This window comes from Adiantum capillus-veneris, chromosome 4 (assembly GCF_014529385.1).
Source record: "Adiantum capillus-veneris isolate H3 chromosome 4, ASM1452938v2, whole genome shotgun sequence".
In the NCBI taxonomy this organism is placed as follows: Eukaryota; Viridiplantae; Streptophyta; class Polypodiopsida; order Polypodiales; family Pteridaceae; genus Adiantum; species Adiantum capillus-veneris.
The window spans coordinates 90,544,730-90,565,993 of NC_140934.1; the positions used below are offsets into that span (position 1 = coordinate 90,544,730).

The 21,264-nt window shown below is 43.3% G+C and overlaps 2 pseudogenes; both read right to left on the minus strand.

Moving 5' to 3' along the window:
• Positions 1-5,727: 5,727 nt before the first annotated feature.
• On the minus strand, positions 5,728-6,537 carry LOC147459581 (uncharacterized; annotated as a pseudogene).
• A 12,900-nt stretch (positions 6,538-19,437) lies between these two features.
• On the minus strand, positions 19,438-20,229 carry LOC147459582 (uncharacterized; annotated as a pseudogene).
• Between the last annotated feature and the right edge of the window lie 1,035 nt (positions 20,230-21,264).

Sequence of the window (21,264 nt, forward strand, 5' to 3'; positions counted from 1 at the left end):
GGAGCACGATTGTCTCTAAGACTCTCTTGAATGGCCTTGGTGAGATCTGCTAAATTCATCTCAGATATCTTTGGCTCCTTAGCAGTAGGCTTTATGGTCATTCGCTCATGCCCCGATACTTGCGAGCTAGTAGATTTAGGCTCAATAGACACTCTTTCTCCTTAATCATTAAGTTATCCTCCAATTGGATCACATTGGTGGTGACTGATTTCCAAGTGGTGATTCTCAATGTATGCTGTCCAGTGGGAAATTTGTGGATGAGGATACATCCACAAATTCCCCACTGTATGCTGTAACCGCTGCGGCGGTTGTTTGCTGCGTGACTCACAGCCAGCAAACCCTCAACAGACATACATCATCTCTGACAATACATCCCATGTGGAAGTACCTGCAATGTCAGGATGAAATCTGGAATATCAAGCAGCAAACACAAGCTACCTGATGAACTAGTATGGATGTCACCTACAATCTGTGTGTAGATGCGCCCATGTCGTATGTGACACGCCTCCAAGAACTGTGAGCCGTCCTTCGATGTGTAGACAGCCACAAATCAGCACTCTAGGAGTGCCGATATCCTCAGCACCTACAGTCGTAGGCCAAACCCCAAATTTGCAAAGTCGGATATGCACCCGCCGAGACCACGTAGTCGAAAATGGCCTGCGCAGAACTTTGTCGAAGCCGAACAGTGACCGAGATGACCTCAGAATATTCTGAGAACACCCCCAACCCTTCGGGCTTGCCCACAGGATTTGGGGTCGTGTCTTCGCCTGTCGAATCTCACTCCAATCTGAGCAGGTGACTCTGGCTACTTGCAAATGCTGTCCCGAGCCTCGATCTGAGCTCTGATACCAGTTGAAGGAGTACGAGCGGAAGTGCGATGCGAGAGAGAGTGCGATAAGAAGAGCACGACGATATGGTGAACTCGCTCTACTGTAATGTGTAGAGCATAGTGAGTTCTTATTAGGTTTTTACAAAAGAATATGTGTACATACCTGGCGGCCCGCCCACTTACCTGGGCGACCACATTGGGCTTTATACCCCAACAGTACCAGCTCAAAAACATGAGACAAAAAGGGGAGGGAAATTTGGGTTGCAAACACCCAAAAAACTAGGTGAGCACCTTCACGAGAACTCACCAACACTTCTACAATGTTGAGGTCACATGCACCTATGCTCTGGTCGTGTGCTAGAGGATGATTACATAGAGAGTATCTTCGTTTACGTGGGCACTCATTATTCCTCCACCTTAGGCTCCAGGCTTTCAGTGGGAACCCAAGGTAGTACCACTCAGAACCCACATATTGCATCTAGTGACTCTTCCTCTGACTACAACATCATGGAAGGTTACTTGATGCCTAATCTCGATAGTTTGAGCCAAGGCATGCATGCCATGGGCCCACGGTCCGGGTCCGGGCCAAGTGTGCTTAGCCGCTTGAAGGAAACTTTTAGTAGAGCCACTCGCTCCGAACTTGGAGCTAGCGATGTGAATGAAGGGAGTGAGGAAGTAAATTCTCCATTCATGACCAACATAGAGCCCATGCTCCTAGAGATACTCCCTTCAATGCACCCCCCGAGCTATTCCCCTCCGAGGTTATATTACCTGATAGTAGAAGCCTTTTTGAAGTGCAAGAGGTTGAGCGATATATCCTTACAGCAAGGGAAAAGGAAATCGAGAGCCTACGTAAGGCACAGCAATGGAGAGAGTTAAAATCAAGAGCCCCTATGTCAACATCCATGCTAGGTGAGCAATCGAGTGCCCCTGAATTAGAAACCACTAAGGGTCAACCCATAGAGAGCCACATTGCATCTAGTTCAAAGGACACCCCTAGCACCTCAATCTTAGGCGAATCGTTTCTAAATGAGAACTGGGAGTATGAGCTACAAACGGAGACTTTGACTGAACTATACACAAGTCACACCTATTGTTGATGGTCATAGCACAGCGCACAACCCACCGACATAATGTCAATCCGGTGGATCGGAACCCGGCTAGTGCATGGAGGCATGGATGCACCTAATGTGACGACATGAGGACTCTAGGAAGAGGGATAAAGTAAGAGAGGAGAAGAGGGAAAGCCGATGAGGCAAGATCTATGCACACACACTCTCAATCTACACTCTAATTCTCTAATCATGCAGACAATGGTGTATCCCTTTGCTCTAATCTCAAACACACACACTCTAATCACACATTAAGCATACACAAAGAAGCCTAATGAGAGAAATGTATGTAGCCCACGTACACACACACACACACACACACACACACTCTAATCTAGCACACATGTGAAGCAAGAATGCTCAAACAAGAGGGAAAACTTGAGAGAGAAGAGAAGATTAACACTAATCAACACCATTAACACACATAAGCTTGAAAGACAAGAGAAAGTAGAGAGAACTTAGCTTCCATTAATCCCAATGACTACTACATATGATGTGGAAGATCCAAGCTCCATATCCACTCCTCTTCTTCTTCTCCACACTCCCTCACACTCTCTTCTCTAAGAATGCCCTTTCACATCTTGTGAATTGACTTATATACAAGGGCTTTTAAAAATGGGCGGCCGGCCAAAAATGTATAACATGCTGCAAGTATCTAGGCTCATCTAATCATCAATGTACAACTTGGAACCCACTGTGGAGCCCGTAAATACAAAAAATGTATGCATACACATATGTGTACACACCAATGGAAGCATAATGCATGCCGTTGACGCTCGCTCGTCAACACTCTCCCTGTCCGAAGCTTTGTCGTCCCCGACAAAGCCATGTCGTGGTAGATGCTTGAGAAAGAATGTGCCTGCAAAAAGAAAAATGTGGATGTGGTAGCAAGCTCAAATATAGGGTGATAAGGCATAAGGTAAAGGCAAAGCACATGTAGTAATGAGTAAATGCAAAGAATTATGAAATGTTACACTGCCATTAAGGAAAAATAAATTGCTCTTGCTGAAATTAATTAATCAAGAGTTTTGGGCTTATGAATGACTCTATCAATTAGTTAGCTAGAACTAAGGGTTAAAACATTTACTGTAGTACTAGCTAAGTTAGTAAATTTATCCCAATGCAAGATTCCCTAATTATGTTTGTCATAGATTAGCTAACTAACTCGAAACAAAAGCTTGAATTTTTTTTACTTGAAACTCAATGGAAGTATTTCTCATTTCATTTTTCTTACTTTTCATTTGTTATTTTTCACATTTTGCAAAATCATTTGACGTGTGTGCTTATTTGTATACCCGTGGCTTTTTGCTTCTCAAAGAAAAGCACCCACACTGGGAACCTCTAGGGCTCTAGTACCATAGGCAATACATGTGCCTGAAGTACCAAATCAAACCAGGATTTCTCTTCCAGCTTAAGCTTTTACACTTGTGGCACTTTTGTTTTTCTTCCATTTCCTTTGTATTTTCACTAGTTTTCTTTGTTGTTTGGGTGAGAAAGCCTCTCTATGCTTAAAACACTCCTAAGGTTTCAAACGCTCAAATAATTTTACCAACTAGGACTAGTAGTCAAGTAAATGAGTTAACCTAAAGTCACGGCCTCCTAACCTCAAGGCTCATCCATAAAACTAAACTCTAAGTCAATTAACTAAAGAAAGGACAAGTTTATACATCTTTAATGGCAAATAACAAAACATAATTGAATGCACTTAATCAAACCAAGAAGAAGCCAAAATCAACAAATATAAATGTACAAAACCATATAGCATAGGAAGGAGTACACCTGTGCATGGGCTCGATGAAGAGGTCGATGTCATGGAAGCTCCTCGTGTCTGGAGATACATCATGTCTACATGGTCGTCCAATCTCCATGGGCAAGCTAATGTCTGTCTACGTGCTGCATCAAAAGATCAACAAAAGCAGTGTACCTCCAAGAGGTATGTCAGCAGCAAGATAAAATAACAAAATATTTAAATAAAACATCTAAGCTAGGGTCTAAAACCTGGATATCCAGAGGGAAAAAACCCAAAAGGGAAAAAAGTGCCTCTGGTATATGCACATAAATCTATTGCACATATCAATGTGTACACATCTCAAATCTCGTGCAACTAGGAGTCAAGAGAGAGCTCTCACCATGAAGCATAATCTACAATCTCTTAGCTCTATCTCTAATAGTCAAGGGTTGACTAACACCTAGCTCCATATGTAAAGTCTGCTCAACAGCACAAGGAATGGGCATAGGGGGGGCATAAGCCTCTACTCGAATAGTTTGTGGAAGGCTCTTCGGTAGCCAAATCTGCAATGCTCGCGCTCTCGTAGGGATGTCAGTATGAGCTCTCCTAGCGTGTCTACGTGTGCATCTAGCTCTAGGACATACTATCTGTTGTGAAGGTACCGACCTCTCTAGGGGTAGTCTCATCCCTCGACATATGGCTCGTGGAGGTCTCGCTCTAGGGTATGATCTTGTATGCACTGGGTGTGCTACCGCTCGTGGCCCAGGTACCCAAACATGTCTTTGTCCCTCAAAGTAATCATGTGCCTCAAGTGACCGTCTAGATGTGAGCCAACCATGTGAAAGTCCGTTGTCGGTGATATGGGTCTTTAGAAATATGATCATCTCATCACAAGGTAAAAATCTAGCATGTATCTCGTCACGAGGAACAAATACCTGTTGGGTTGTCCTGGAAGCTCTACGTGGAGAGCTACATGCCTGATCTATCGTGTGTCGCTCCTCAGTGGCACTACTCATCATCGCAGAGCCTCTGCCTAGAGAAGGCTCTACACATGGCTGAGATTCCTGTGTACATGGTCTCCAAACAAGTCTACCAGGTGGTATCGTATCCCTACATAGGGTGTCGGTAGAGGTCACTCTAGTCCGTGTACGTCCATGTATGTGTGGTGTAACCTCTATCTCTGTGGTGTTAGTAATGTGGTCTCTAGGAACCTGATCTAGAAAAGTACAGCTTGTGGCTGGTCTCCTCTCAATCGGGTGATCTGATCGTGAATCGGCACTCGTAGATGGCACTAGGGCAACATCTATATGTGGTGACTTCTCTCTCTGTGACTCACTGGCTATGACACCGCTATGCAAGCTAAAAGAGTGGGATAGCGATGTTGTCGGCTCTGCATCTTCTCTCATAGGGGGATCTACTCTCGTAGATGGCTCTAGCTCAATAGCTATCTCTAAGGGCCTCTGTGAGGTCGGCAGATCTAAACAAGGATGCTCAAGGGCAGCTAGAATCTGTGGAGTGGTCTCATCTATAACAAAGCCATCGGAGTCACTCACTCTATGACTCTGTGAGATCTCTCGCTGTGTGCTGGAAGTCTCGTAGATAAGTGTAGTACGTGGTGTAGGCTCCCTAACCATACTCTAACTGGGCTCTAGTCTCAGGGGCTCTACCTGTGGCAGGCTACGTGCTTGAGCTATCTCTCATGGCACACTATCATCCTCATATGGCATCTCCCAAGGTGGTAGAATACGACATGACAAAAGAAGCCTAAAAGGTGATCTCTCTAGTGGTGTCTCTCGAGGGCTCAGAGCTCTCGGTAGCTATGGAGCTAGCGTGGTCGTCGTGGGTAAACATCAATCATCATGTCTAAGTCGAGGGGAGTAGGGTAGACCTATAGTCAAAACATATACTACATGATCGACATCCCTATAAACTCGCTCACGTGGATCTCCTATCAAATATGCAAGAAGGCGGGCTGAAGGATCTCTGGATCCACCACTCGTCAGGCGTTTGTACCTACGACCAACCTCATCTAGATAGGTCATTATCTGCTCAACTCTCTAAAGCTCCACTAGCCTAGGATGTGTGTGTGTATCTAGGCTGTCATCTGGGTGTGCTCGCTCAATGTCATCAAAATCAAGGGTCTCAATCAAGAGATACTGCTCTCCAAGTTCATCAATAAAAACTGCTCTATCGGCCTGTGGGTAGGCTCTCACAATCTGCCTAGGTGTAGACATCATGCGTTGCGGGGTGGCTAGCCTCACAAAGAGGTGATCATAAGTGTCACCATAATATGCAACCCCTCGTGGAGATCGGCCTACTATATGCAAGATCTGACCGTCTATATCTCTCATGCTATCCCTAGTCTCTCTCGTCTCGGACAGTGTTTGAAGGGTGGGGTTCAGTGGTCTAGGGGCACTCATATCTACAATGGGTGATCTACTGGGCCCTACCTCTGGTGCTCTCAACTGGGGTGATGTGGTCATCATAGACTCTCTCGTATGCTCTCTAATCTGTGTCATGAAAGGCTAGCATGTGTCTCTAGATGGTGCAAGGTGTCGAGGTTGAGACTCTCTAAAGTACGTGTCTCGAAGGCTCTGGGTCTCTATCTGTGGCTCACTTTGAGTGGTACGCAAAGTGCTAGCAATCGCTGTGTACATCGCTCTAGACTCGTGATAGCTCGAAACGCTTGGCGGAAAATCAAGTCTAGGTGAGGAGAATCCTAGCGGTGTTTTCCTGAGTGATGTGGGTGGTGGCACTGTGTCTAAAGGAGGTGAGGCACTCCTACTCGAAGTAGGGCGTTGGGTCGGTCGAGGATCGTACGGCAATCCACAAGTCAAAAAGTAAAGCTCAGTGCCTGTGGTGTTCATGTAGCATCTGTGTTTAGGCTCGCCAACTAGTGTCACAACATCTGTGGATAGGCGTCTACTAGAAGTGCGACACTGTAATCGATATATGCGCTGAGCACTATCTATATAGATCACTTGAGGACCTACCCGCTATAATGTAACCTGCATGGGATGGTCGAAGGCCTCAAGGCAATCATCTGCGTGTACTAGCTCTATCTCTTCTAGCCTAATCAAATGGTCGACCACATCGTGGCGCAATAGTCATCTCTAAATGTGCCATCCTACGTGTTGTCAGGAAAGACTTGCACCTCCTGGAGGGTCTGTGTGGGGCCAAAGGAGGCGCGGCACTGAACAAAGAAATGTCCATATGTGTCCGTGTAAAAGGGCCAGCCTCTGTGCTCGCTACAAGTGTGAGCAATGTGTAATCAGAGCACGAAGTGGTCATGGCCATCATATGTGCGCTCTCGACGTGCGATAGACCTCTAAACCTTGTCAACTCCTCGAATGTAGACTAAAATCAAAATCTACACTATATCGAGCTTTATGCGTACAATCAGACTCAAATGTGGCAAAACCTAACTCTCAGACGTATCTGCTCTAAATGTGTATAATCGTGTGTACATGCGCACGAGCGTCGAGTATGTGGGGCGTGTGATGCGTGTGGAATATGTGTGAGAAGCAAAGTAAGATAGAAAAAAATTTAATTTTTTAAATGTTTTTTTGGACGTGTGTGTGTGTGTGGATCCGAGAGAGAGAAAGAGAAAAAAAGAGATAATCAAGGGAGTGTTTAATGGAGATCTTTTGTTTGGGTGAGTGAAAGAGGGCAAAAAGACAAAATGAGAAAATCAAGGAGTGATTAATGGAAAGAGACAAAGAGAGAAAGTCAAGGAATATTTAAGTGGGGGATCTTGTGTGTGTGTGTGTGTGTGTGTTGGTGTGTGTGAGTGAAAGAAACAAAGAGAAAATCAAGGAATATTTAAAGGGGGACGGTTTTTGTGTGTACGTTTTTTTTTATTTTTTTTGAACGTGTGTGTGTGTGTGTGTGTGTGTGTGTTTTTAACACATCAATTGCCAATCAAACCAAGACCCATTTTAACCTCTTTTTTGTCCATTTTTGGCCCAAAAATTAGCGCAATTGGTGGTTCAATTAGAAAAATTTTACGCATACACTTGTTTACCACTAATCCAACATCACAATACAATCATAAACACTCCAATTTGCCACTTGCAATTAGTTTAATTATGTGTGTATACAAAAGCACAATTAAGCCTAAAATGCACCAATTAATCACACACAATTCTATCAAAATTTGGACAGCAGTTCGGTGCAAAATTGGCAATCGAAAACCATAAACCATATCAACATAATGACCATAATCAATCAATGGTGTTGCATCAAACACATTAGCATCAAAATTGCCAAAACACAAGCACCAATTTGTACACATTTGCCCTCACGTTGGTATACACTAGTGCACATAGATGAGCACCGATTAAGTGCACCTAATCAATTCTCAAACTTGCACTTTAATTTTAGATTTTAAAGTGGGTTAATGCACTCACATTACAACAAGAATCGCGTCGATTTCTCCACTCCAATTGACGATTACACACGTGTGTGTGTGTGTGTGTGTGTGTGTGTGTGTGTGTAGGCAACCGCTTCACCGCATCTCCACCTACAAGCACCAATCACAAAGCATCATGTGTAGCATCGTTTTTCTTCAAATCAAACACATAATCATGAAGGAAAAACATCCAATTAGAGACTCATTCATGTGTAGCACCAGAAACACACAAGATTAGTGAGTAATTAGACATCAAAATTAGCATAAATCACACATAATTACACACTTTCTAATCATTCAAATCATGCAAAATTGATGAAATTTCAACCCGTACGAGTGATTTCCAAGCCTCTAATTAGGCACATATACATGTAAAACACTCCAATTGTTAGCGGATAGTAGTAAATTAGTGATCAATTAGTGAAAATGAAGAGAAAACATGAAAATTACACATAACTTTTTTAACAGAATCTCATCACAAATCAACCATTCACCATCACCAATACCTAATCCTAATGAAAATTAGAAACTCAAACCATCACACGGGTGATCCTCCAGCTTAGGCACTCGATCCCCGGCAACGGCACCAATGTTGGTGGTCATAGCACAGCGCACAACCCACCGACATAATGTCAATCCGGTGGATCGGAACCCTGCTAGTGCATGGAGGCATGGATGCACTTAATGTGACGGAATGAGGACTCTAGGAAGAGGGATAAAGTAAGAGAGGAGAAGAGGGAAAGCCGATGAGGCAAGATCAATGCACACACACTCTCAATCTACACTCTAACTCTCTAATCATGCAGACAATGGTGTATCCCTTTGCTCTAATCTCAAACACACACACACTCTAATCACACATTAAGCATACACAAAGAAGCCTAATGAGAGAAATGTATGCAGCCCACGTACACACACACACACTCTAATCTAGCACACATGTGAAGCAAGAATGCTCAAACAGGAGGGAAAACTTGAGAGAGAAGAGAAGATTAACACTAATCAACACCATTAACACACATAAGCTTGAAAGACAAGAGAAAGTAGAGAGAACTTAGCTTCCATTAATCCCAATGACTACTACATATGATGTGGAAGATCCAAGCTCCATATCCACTCCTCTTCTTCTTCTCCACACTCCCTCACACTCTCTTCTCTAAGAATGCCCTTTCACATCTTGTGAATTGACTTATATACAAGGGCTTTTAAAAATGGGCGGCCGGCCAAAAATGTATAACATGCTGCAGGTATCTAGGCTCATCTAATCATCAATGTACAACTTGGAACCCACTGTGGAGCCCGTAAATACAAAAAATGTATGCATACACATATGTGTACACACCAATGGAAGCATAATGCATGTCGTTGACGCTCGCCCGTCAACACTCTCCCTATCCGAAGCTTTGTCGCCCCCGACAAAGCCATGTCGTGGTAGATGCTTGAGAAAGAATGTGCCTGCAAAAAGAAAAATGTGGATGTGGTAGCAAGCTCAAATATAGGGTGATAAGGCATAAGGTAAAGGCAAAGCACATGTAGTAATGAGTAAATGCAAAGAATTATGAAATGTTACACTGCCATTAAGGAAAAATAAATTGCACTTGCTGAAATTAATTAATCAAGAGTTTTGGGCTTATGAATGAGTCTATCAATTAGTTAGCTAGAACTAAGGGTTAAAACATTTACTGTAGTACTAGCTAAGTTAGTAAATTTATCCCAATGCAAGATTCCCTAATTATGTTTGTCATAGATTAGCTAACTAACTCGAAACAAAAGCTTGAATTTTTTTTACTTGAAGCTCAATGGAAGTCTTTTTCATTTCATTTTTCTTGCTTTTCATTTGTTATTTTTCACATTTTGCAAAATCATTTGACGTGTGTGCTTATTTGTATACCCGTGGCTTTTTGCTTTTCAAAGAAAAGCACCCACACTGGGAACCTCTAGGGCTCTAGTACCATAGGCAATACATGTGCGTGAAGTACTAAATCAAGCCAGGGTTTCTCTTCCACCTTAAGCTTTTACACTTGTGGTACTTTTGTTTTTCTTCCATTTCCTTTGTATTTTCACTAGTTTTCTTTGTTGTTTGGGTGAGAGAGCCTCTCTATGCTTAAAACACTCCTAAGGTTTCAAACGCTCAAATAATTTTACCAACTAGGACTAGTAGTCAAGTAAATGAGTTAACCTAAAGTCACGGCCTCGTAACCTCAAGGCTCACCCATAAAACTAAACTCTAAGTCAATTAACTAAAGAAAGGACAAGTTTATACATCTTTAATGGCAAATAACAAAACATAATTGAATGCACTTAATCAAACCAAGAAGAAGCCACAATCGACAAATATAAATGTACAAAACCATATAGCATAGGAAGGAGTACACCTGTGCATTGGCTCGATGAAGAGGTCGATGTCATGGAAGCTCCTCGTGTCTGGAGATACATCATGTCTACATGGTCGTCCAATCTCCATGGGCAAGCTAATGTCTGTCTACGTGCTGCATCAAAAGATCAACAAAAGCACTGTACCTCCAAGAGGTATGTCAGCAGCAAGATAAAATAACAAAATATTTAAATAAAACATCTAAGCTAGGGTCTAAAACCTGGATATCCAGAGGGAAAAAACCCAAAAGGGAAAAAAGTGCCTCTGGTATATGCACATAAATCTAGTGCACATATCAATGTGTACACATCTGAAATCTCGTGCAACTAGGAGTCAAGAGAGAGCTCTCACCATGAAGCATGATCTACAATCTCCTAGCTCGATCTCTAATAGTCAAGGGCTGACTAACACCTAGCTCCATATGTAAAGTCTGCTCAACAGCACAAGGAATGGGCGTAGGGGGGGCATAAGCCTCTACTCGAATAGTTTGTGGAAGGCTCTTCGGTAGCCAAATCTGCAATGCTCGCGCTCTCGTAGGGATGTCAGTATGAGCTCTCCTAGCATGTCTACGTGTGCATCTAGCTCTAGGACATACTATCTGTTGTGAAGGTACCGACCTCTCTAGGGGTAGTCTCATCTCTCGACATATGGCTCGTGGAGGTCTCGCTCTAGGGTATGATCTTGTATGCACTGGGTGTGCTACCGTTCGTGGCCCAGGTACCCAAACATGTCTTTGTCCCTCAAAGTAATCATGTGCCTCAAGTGACCGTCTAGATGTGAGCCAACCATGTGAAAGTCCGTTGTCGGTCATATGGCTCTTTAGAAATATGATCATCTCATCACAAGGTCAAAATCTAGCATGTATCTCGTCACGAGGAACAAATACCTGTTGGGTTATCCTTGAAGCTCTACGTGGAGAGCTACATGCCTGATCTATCGTGTGTCGCTCCTCGGTGGCACTACTCATCGTCGCAGAGCCTCTGCCTAGAGAAGGCTCTACACATGGCTGAGATTCCTGTGTACATGGTCTCCAAACAAGTCTAGCAGGCGGTATTGTATCCCTACATAGGGTGTCGGTAGAGGTCACTCTAGTCCGTGTACGTCCATGTATCTGTGGTGTAACCTCTATCTCTGTGGTGTTAGTAATGTGGTCTCTAGGAACCTGATCTAGAAAAGTACGGCTTGTGGCTGGTCTCCTGTGAATCGGGTGATCTGATCGTGAATCGGCACTCGTAGATGGCACTAGGGCAACATCTATATGTGGTGACTTCTCTCTCTGTGACTCACTGGCTATGACACCGCTATGCAAGCTAAAAGAGTGGGATAGCGATGTTGTCGGCTCTGCATCTTCTCTCATAGGGGGATCTACTCTCGTAGATGGCTCTAGCTCAATAGCTATCTCTAAGGGCCTCTGTGAGGTCGGCAGATCTAAACAAGGATGCTCAAGGGCAGCTAGAATCTGTGGAGTGGTCTCATCTATAACAAAGCCATTGGAGTCACTCACTCTATCACTCTGTGAGATCTCTCGCTGTGTGCTGGAAGTCTCGTGGATAAGTGTAGTACCTAGATAGGTCATTATCTGCTCAACTCTCTAAAGCTCCACTAGCTTAGGATGTGTCTGTGTATCTAGGCTGTCATCTGGGTGTGCTCGCTCAATGTCATCAAAATCAAGGGTCTCAATCAAGAGATACTGCTGTCCAAGTTCATAAATAAAAACTGCTCTATCGGCCTGTGGGTAGGCTCTCACAATCTGCCTAGGTGTAGACATCATGCGTTGCGGGGTGGCTAGCCTCACAAAGAGGTGATCATAAGTGTCACCATAATATGCAACCCCTCGTGGAGATCGGCCTACTATATGCAAGATCTGACCGTCTATATCTCTCATGCTATTCCTAGTCTCTCTCGTCTCGGACAGTGTCTGAAGGGTGGGGGTCAGTGGTCTAGGGGCACTCATATCTACAATGGGTGATCTACCGGGCCCTACCTCTGGTGCTCTCAACTGGGGTGATGTGGTCATCATAGACTCTCTCGTATGCTCTCTAATCTGTGTCATGAAAGGCTAGCATGTGTCTCTAGATGGTGCAAGGTGTCGAGGTTGAGACTCTCTAAAGTACGTGTCTCGAAGGCTCTGGGTCTCTATCTGTGGCTCACTTTGAGTGGTACGCAAAGTGCTAGCAATCGCTGTGTACATCGCTCTAGACTCGTGATAGATCGAAACGCTTGGCGGAAAATCAAGTCTAGGTGAGGAGAATCCTAGCGGTGTTTTCCTGAGTGATGTGGGTGGTGGCACTGTGTCTAAAGGAGGTGAGGCACTCCTACTCGAAGTAGGGCGTTGGGTCGGTCGAGGATCGTACGACAATCCACAAGTCAAAAAGTAAAGCTCAGTGCTTGTGGTGTTCATGTAGCATCTGTCTTTAGGCTCGCCAACTAGTGTCACAACATCTGTGGATAGGCGTCTACTAGAAGTGCGACACTCTAATCGATATATGCGCTGAGCACTATCTATATAGATCACTTGAGGACCTACCCTCTATAATGTAACCTGCACGGGATGGTCGAAGGCCTCAAGGCAATCATCTGCGTGTACTAGCTCTATCTCTTCTAGCCTAATCAAATGGTCGACCACATCGTGGCGCAATAGTCATCTCTAAATGTGCCATCCTGCGTGTTGTCAGGAAAGACTCGCACCTCCTGGAGGGTCTGTGTGGGGCCAAAGGAGGCGCGGCACTGAACAAAGAAATGTCCATATGTGTCTGTGTAAAAGGGCCAGCCTCTGTGCTCGCTACAAGTGTGAGCAATGTGTAATCAGAGCACGAAGTGGTCATGGCCATCATATGTGCGCTCTCGACGTGCGATAGACCTCTTAACCTTGTCAACTCCTCGAATGTAGACTAAAATCAAAATCTACACTATATCGAGCTTTATGTGTACAATCGGACTCAAATGTGGCAAAACCTAACTCTCAGACGTATCTGCTCTAAATGTGTATAATCGTGTGTACATGCGCACGAGCGTCGAGTATGTGGGGCGTGTGATGCGTGTGGAATATGTTTGAGAAGCAAAGTAAGATAGAAAAAAAATTTAATTTTTTTAATGTTTTTTTGGACGTGTGTGTGTGTGTGGATCCGGGAGAGAGAAAGAGAAAAAAAGAGAAAATCAAGGGAGTGTTTAATGGAGATCTTTTGTTTGGGTGAGTGAAAGAGGGCAAAGAGACAAAATGAGAAAATCAAGGAGTGATTAAGGGAAAGAGACAAAGAGAGAAAGTCAAGGAATATTTAAGTGGGGGATCTTTTGTGTGTGTGTGTGTTGGTGTGTGTCAGTGAAAGAAACAAAGAGAAAATCAAGGAATATTTAAAGGGGGACGGTTTTTGTGTGTACGTTTTTTTTAATTTTTTTTGAACGCGCGTGTGTGTGTGTGTGTGTGTTTTTAACACATCAATTGCCAATCAAACCAAGACCCATTTTAACCTCTTTTTTGTCCATTTTTGGCCCAAAAATTAGCGCAATTGGTGGTTCAATTAGAAAAATTTTACGCATACACTTGTTTACCACTAATCCAACATCACAATACAATCATAAACACTCCAATTTGCCACTTGCAATTAGTTTATTTATGTGTGTATACACAAGCACAATTAAGCCTAAAATGCACCAATTAATCACACACAATTCTATCAAAATTTGGACAGCAGTTCGGTGCAAAATTGGCAATCGAAAACCATAAACCATATCAACATAATGACCATAATCAATCAATGGTGTTGCATCAAACACATTAGCATCAAAATTGCCAAAACACAAGCACCAATTTGTATACATTTGCGCTCACGTTTGTATACACTAGTGCACATAGATTAGCACCGATTAAGTGCACCTAATCAATTCTCAAACTTGCACTTTAATTTTAGATTTTAAAGTGGGTTAATGCACTCACATTACAACAAGAATCGCGTCGATTTCTCCACTCCAATTGACGATTACACACGTGTGTGTGTGTGTGTGTGTGTGTGTGTGTGTGTGTGTGTGTGTGTGTGTGTGTGTGTAGGCAACCGCTTCACCGCATCTCCACCTACAAGCACCAATCACAAAGCATCATGTGTAGCATCGTTTTTCTTCAAATCAAACACATAATCATGAAGGAAAAACATCCAATTAGAGATTCATTCATGTGTAGCACCAAAAACACACAAGATTAGTGAGTAATTAGACATCAAAATTAGCATAAATCACACATAATTACACACTTTCTAATCATTCAAATCATGCAAAATTGATGAAATTTCAACCCGTACGAGTGATTTCCAAGCCTCTAATTAGGCACATATACATGTAAAACACTCCAATTGTTAGCGGATAGTAGTAAATTAGTGATCAATTAGTGAAAATGAAGAGAAAACATGAAAATTACACACAACTTTTTTAACATAATCTCATCACAAATCAACCATTCACCATCACCAATACCTAATCCTAATGAAAATTAGAAACTCAAAACATCACACGGGTGATCCTCCAGCTTAGGCACTCGATCCCCGGCAAGGGCACCAATGTTGGTGGTCATAGCACAGCACACAACCCACCGAAATAATGTCAATCCGGTGGATCGGAACCCTGCTAGTGCATGGAGGCATGGATGCACTTAATGTGACGGAATGAGGACTCTAGGAAGAGGGATAAAGTAAGAGAGGAGAAGAGGGAAAGCCGATGAGGCAAGATCAATGCACACACACTCTCAATCTACACTCTAACTCTCTAATTATGCAGACAGTGGTGTATCCCTTTGCTCTAATCTCAAACACACACACTCTAATCACACATTAAGCATACACAAAGAAGCCTAATGAGAGAAATGTATGTAGCCCACGTACACACACACACACTCTAATCTAGCACACATGTGAAGCAAGAATGCTCAAACAAGAGGGAAAACTTGAGAGAGAAGAGAAGATTAACACTAATCAACACCATTAACACACATAAGCTTGAAAGACAAGAGAAAGTAGAGAGAACTTAGCTTCCATTAATCCCAATGACTACTACATATGATGTGGAAGATCCAAGCTCCATATCCACTCCTCTTCTTCTTCTCCACACTCCCTCACACTCTCTTCTCTAAGAATGCCCTTTCACATCTTGTGAATTGACTTATATACAAGGGCTTTTAAAAATGGGCGGCCGGCCAAAAATGTATAACTTGCTACAGGTATCTAGGCTCATCTAATCATCAATGTACAACTTGGAACCCACTGTGGAGCCCGTAAATACAAAAAATGTATGCATACACATATGTGTACACACCAATGGAAGCATAATGCATGTCGTTGACGCTCGCCCGTCAACACTCTCCCTGTCCGAAGCTTTGTCGTCCCCGACAAAGCCATGTCGTGGTAGATGCTTGAGAAGGAATGTGCCTGCAAAAAGAAAAATGTGGATGTGGTAGCAAGCTCAAATATAGGGTGATAAGGCATAAGGTAAAGGCAAAGCACATGTAGTAATGAGTAAATGCAAAGAATTATGAAATGTTACACTGCCATTAAGGAAAAATAAATTGCACTTGCTGAAATTAATTAATCAAGAGTTTTGGGCTTATGAATGAGTCTATCAATTAGTTAGCTAGAAGTAAGGGTTAAAACATTTACTGTTGTACTAGCTAAGTTAGTAAATTTATACCAATGCAAGATTCCCTAATTATGTTTGTCATAGATTAGCTAACTAACTCGAAACAAAAGCTTGAATTTTTTTTACTTGAAGCTCAATGGAAGTCTTTTTCATTTCATTTTTCTTGCTTTTCATTTGTTATTTTTCACATTTTGCAAAATCATTTGACGTGTGTGCTTATTTGTATACCCGTGGCTTTTTGCTTCTCAAAGAAAAGCACCCACACTGGGAACCTCTAGGGCTCTAGTACCATAGGCAATACATGTGCGTGAAGTACCAAATCAAGCCAGGATTTCTCTTCCAGCTTAAGCTTTTACACTTGTGGCACTTTTGTTTTTCTTCCATTTCCTTTGTATTTTCACTAGTTTTCTTTGTTGTTTGGATGAGAAAGCCTCTCTATGCTTAAAACACTCTTAAGGTTTCAAACGCTCAAACAATTTTACCAACTAGGACTACTAGTCAAGTAAATGAGTTAACCTAAAGTCACGGCCTCCTAACCTCAAGGCTCATCCATAAAACTAAACTCTAAGTCAATTAACTAAAGAAAGGACAAGTTTATACATCTTTAATGGCAAATAACAAAACATAATTGAATGCACTTAATCAAACCAAGAAGAAGCCACAATCGACAAATATAAATGTACAAAACCATATAGCATAGGAAGGAGTACACCTGTGCATGGGCTCGATGAAGAGGTCGATGTCATGGAAGCTCCTCGTGTCTGGAGATACATCATGTCTACATGGTCGTCCAATCTCCATGGGCAAGCTAATGTCTGTCTACGTGCTGCATCAAAAGATCAACAAAAGCACTGTACCTCCAAGAGGTATGTCAGCAGCAAGATAAAATAACAAAATATTTAAATAAAACATCTAAGCTAGGGTCTAAAACCTGGATATCCAGAGGGAAAAAACCCAAAAGGGAAAAAAGTGCCTCTGGTATATGCACATAAATCTAGTGCACATATCAATGTGTACACATCTGAAATCTCGTGCAACTAGGAGTCAAGAGAGAGCTCTCACCATGAAGCATGATCTACAATCTCTTAGTTCGATCTCTAATAGTCAAGGGCTGAGTAACACCTAGCTCCATATGTAAAGTCTGCTCAACAGCACAAGGAATGGGCGTAGGGGGGGCATCAGCCTCTACTCGAATAGTTTGTGGAAGGCTCTTCGGTAGCCAAATCTGCAATGCTCGCGCTCTCGTAGGGATGTCAGTATGAGCTCTCCTAGCATGTCTACGTGTGCATCTAGCTCTAGGACATACTATCTGTTGTGAAGGTACCGACCTCTCTAGGGGTAGTCTCATCTCTCGACATATGACTCGTGGAGGTCTCGCTCTAGGGTATGATCTTGTATGCACTGGGTGTGCTACCGTTCGTGGCCCAGGTACCCAAACATGTCTTTGTCCCTCAAAGTAATCATGTGCCTCAAGTGACCGTCTAGATGTGAGCCAACCATGTGAAAGTCCGTTGTCGGTCATATGGCTCTTTAGAAATATGATCATCTCATCACAAGGTAAAAATCTAGCATGTATCTCGTCACGAGGAACAAATACCTATTGGGTTGTCCTGGAAGGTCTACGTGGAGAGCTACATGCCTGATCTATCGTGTGTCGCTCCTCAGTGGCACTACTCATCGTCGCAGAGCCTCTGCCTAGAGAAGGCTCTACACATGGTTGAGATTCCTGTGTACATGGTCTCCAAACAAGTCTAGCAGGCGGTATCGTATCTCTACATAGGGTGTCGGTAGAGGTCACTCTAGTCCGTGTACGTCCATGTATCTGTGGTGTAACCTCTATCTCTGTGGTGTTAGTAATGTGGTCTCTAGGAACCTGATCTAGAAAAGTACGGCTTGTGGCTGGTCTCCTCAATCGGGTGATCTGATCGTGAATCGGCACTCGTAGATGGCACTAGGGCAACATCTATATGTGGTGACTTCTCTCTCTGTGACTCACTGGCTATGACACCGCTATGCAAGCTAAAAGAGTGGGATAGCGATGTTGTCGGCTCTGCATCTTCTCTCATAGGGGGATCTACTCTCGTAGATGGCTCTAGCTCAATAGCTATCTCTAAGGGTCTCTGTGAGGTCGGCATATCTAAACAAGGATGCTCAAGGGCAGCTAGAATCTGTGGAGTGGTCTCATCTATAACAAAGCCATCGGAGTCACTCACTCTATGACTCTTTGAGATCTCTCGCTGTGTGCTGGAAGTCTCGTGGATAAGTGTAGTATGTGGTGTAGGCTCCCTAACCATACTCTAACTGGTCTCTAGTCTCAGGGGCTCTACCTGTGGCAGCCTAGGTTATGGAGCTATCTCTCATGGCACACTATCATCCTCATCTGGCATCTCCCAAGGTGGTAGAATACGACGTGACAAAAGAAGCCTAAAAGGTGATCTCTCTAGTGGTGTCTCTCGAGGGCTCAGAGCTCTCGGTAGCTATGGAGCTAGCGTGGTCGTCGTGGATAAACATCAATCATCATGTCTAAGTGGAGGGGAGTAGGGTAGACCTATAGTCAAAACATATACTACATGATCGACATCCCTATAAACTCGCTCACGTGGATCTCCTATCAAATATGCAAGAAGGCGGGCTGAAGGATCTCTGGATCCACCACTTGTCAGGCGTTTGTACCTACGACCAAGCTCATCTAGATAGGTCATTATCTGCTCAACTCTCTAAAGCTCCACTAGCCTAGGATGTGTGTGTGTATCTAGGCTGTCATCTGGGTGTGCTCGCTCAATGTCATCAAAATCAAGGGTCTCAATCAAGAGATACTGCTGTCCAAGTTCATCAATAAAAACTGCTCTATCGGCCTGTGGGTAGGCTCTCACAATCTGCCTAGGTGTAGACATCATGCGTTGCGGGGTGGCTAGCCTCACAAAGAGGTGATCATAAGTGTCACCATAATATGCAACCCCTCGTGGAGATCGGCGTACTATATGCAAGATCTGACCGTCGATATCTCTCATGCTATCCCTAGTTTCTCTCGTCTCGGACAGTGTCTGAAGGGTGGGGTTCAGTGGTCTAGGGGCACTCATATCTACAATGGGTGATCTACCGGGCCCTACCTCTGGTGCTCTCAATTGGGGTGATGTGGTCATCATAGACTCTCTCGTATGCTCTCTAATCTGTGTCATCAAAGGCTAGCATGTGTCTCTAGATGGTGCAAGGTGTCGAGGTTGAGACTCTCTAAAGTACGTGTCTTGAAGGCTCTGGGTCTCTATCTGTGGGTCACTTTGAGTGGTACGCAAAGTGCTAGCAATCGCTGTGTACATCGCTCTAGACTCGTGATAGCTTGAAACGCTTGGCGGAAAATCAAGTCTAGGTGAGGAGAATCCTAGCGGTGTTTTCCTGAGTGATGTGGGTGGTGGCACTGTGTCTAAAGGAGGTGAGGCACTCCTACTCGAAGTAGGGCGTTGGGTCGGTCGAGGATCGTACGGCAATCCACAAGTCAAAAAGTAAAGCTCAGTGCCTGTGGTGTTCATGTAGCATCTGTCTTTAGGCTCGCCAACTAGTGTCACAACATCTGTGGATAGGCGTCTACTAGAAGTGCGACACTGTAATCGATATATGCGCTGAGCACTATCTATATAGATCACTTGAGGACCTACCCGCTATAATGTAACCTGCACGGGATGGTCGAAGGCCTCAAGGCAATCATCTGCGTGTACTAGCTCTATCTCTTCTAGCCTAATCAAATGGTCGACCACATCGTGGCGTAATAGTCATCTCTAAATGTGCCATCCTGCGTGTTGTCAGGAAGGACTCGCACCGCCTGGAGGGTCTGTGTGGGGCCAAAGGAGGCGCGGCACTGAAAAAACAAATGTCCATATGTGTCTGTGTAAAAGGGCCGGCCTCTGTGCTCGCTACAAGTGTGAGCAATGTGTAATCAGAGCACGAAGTGGTCATGGCCATCATATGTGCGCTCTCGACGTGCGATAGACCTCTAAACCTTGTCAACTCCTCGAATGTAGACTAAAATCAAAATCTACACTATATCGAGGTTTATGCGTACAATCGGACTCAAATGTGGCAAAACGTAACTCTCAGACATATCTGCTCTAAATGTGTATAATCGTGTGTACATGCGCACGAGCGTCGAGTATGTGGGGCGTGTGATGCGTGTGGAATATGTGTGAGAAGCAAAGTAAGATAGAAATTTTTTTTAATTTTTTTAATGTTTTTTTGGACGTGTGTGTGTGTGTGGATCCGAGAGAGAGAAAGAGAAAGAAAGAGAAAATCAAGGGAGTGTTTAATGGAGATCTTTTGTTTGGGTGAGTGAAAGAGGGCAAAGAGACAAAATGAGAAAATCAAGGAGTGATTAAGGGAAAGAGACAAAGAGAGAAAGTCAAGGAATATTTAAGTGGGGGATCTTTTGTGTGTGTGTGTGTTGGTGTGTGTGAGTGAAAGAAACAAAGAGAAAATCAAGGAATATTTAAAGGGGGACGGTTCTTGTGTGTACGTTTTTTTTAATTTTTTTTGAACGTGTGTGTGTGTGTGAATCCGAGAGAGAGAAAGTAAGAAAAATGAAGAGGGGTGTATGTTTGTGTATGTGTGTGTGTGTGTGTGTGTGTGTGTGTGTGTTTTTAACACATCAATTGCCAATCAAACCAAGACCCATTTTAACCTCTTTTTTGTCCATTTTTGGCCCAAAAATTAGCGCAATTGGTGGTTCAATTAGAAAAATTTTACGCATACACTTGTTTACCACTAATCCAACAACACAATACAATCATAAACACTCCAATTTGCCACTTGCAATTAGTTTAATTATGTGTGTATACACAAGCACAATTAAGCCTAAAATGCACCAATTAATCACACACAATTCTATCGATATTTGGACAGCAGTTCGGTGCAAAATCGGCAATCAAAAACCATAAACCATATCAACATAATGACCATAATCAATCAATGGTGTTGCAGCAAACACATTAGCATCAAAATTGCCAAAACACAAGCACCAATTTGTACACCTTTGCGCTCACGTTGGTATACACTAGTGCACATAGATTAGCACCGATTAAGTGCACCTAATCAATTCTCAAACTTGCACTTTAATTTTAGATTTTAAAGTGGGTTAATGCACTCACATTACAACAAGAATCGCGTCGATTTCTCCACTCCAATTGACGATTACACACGTGT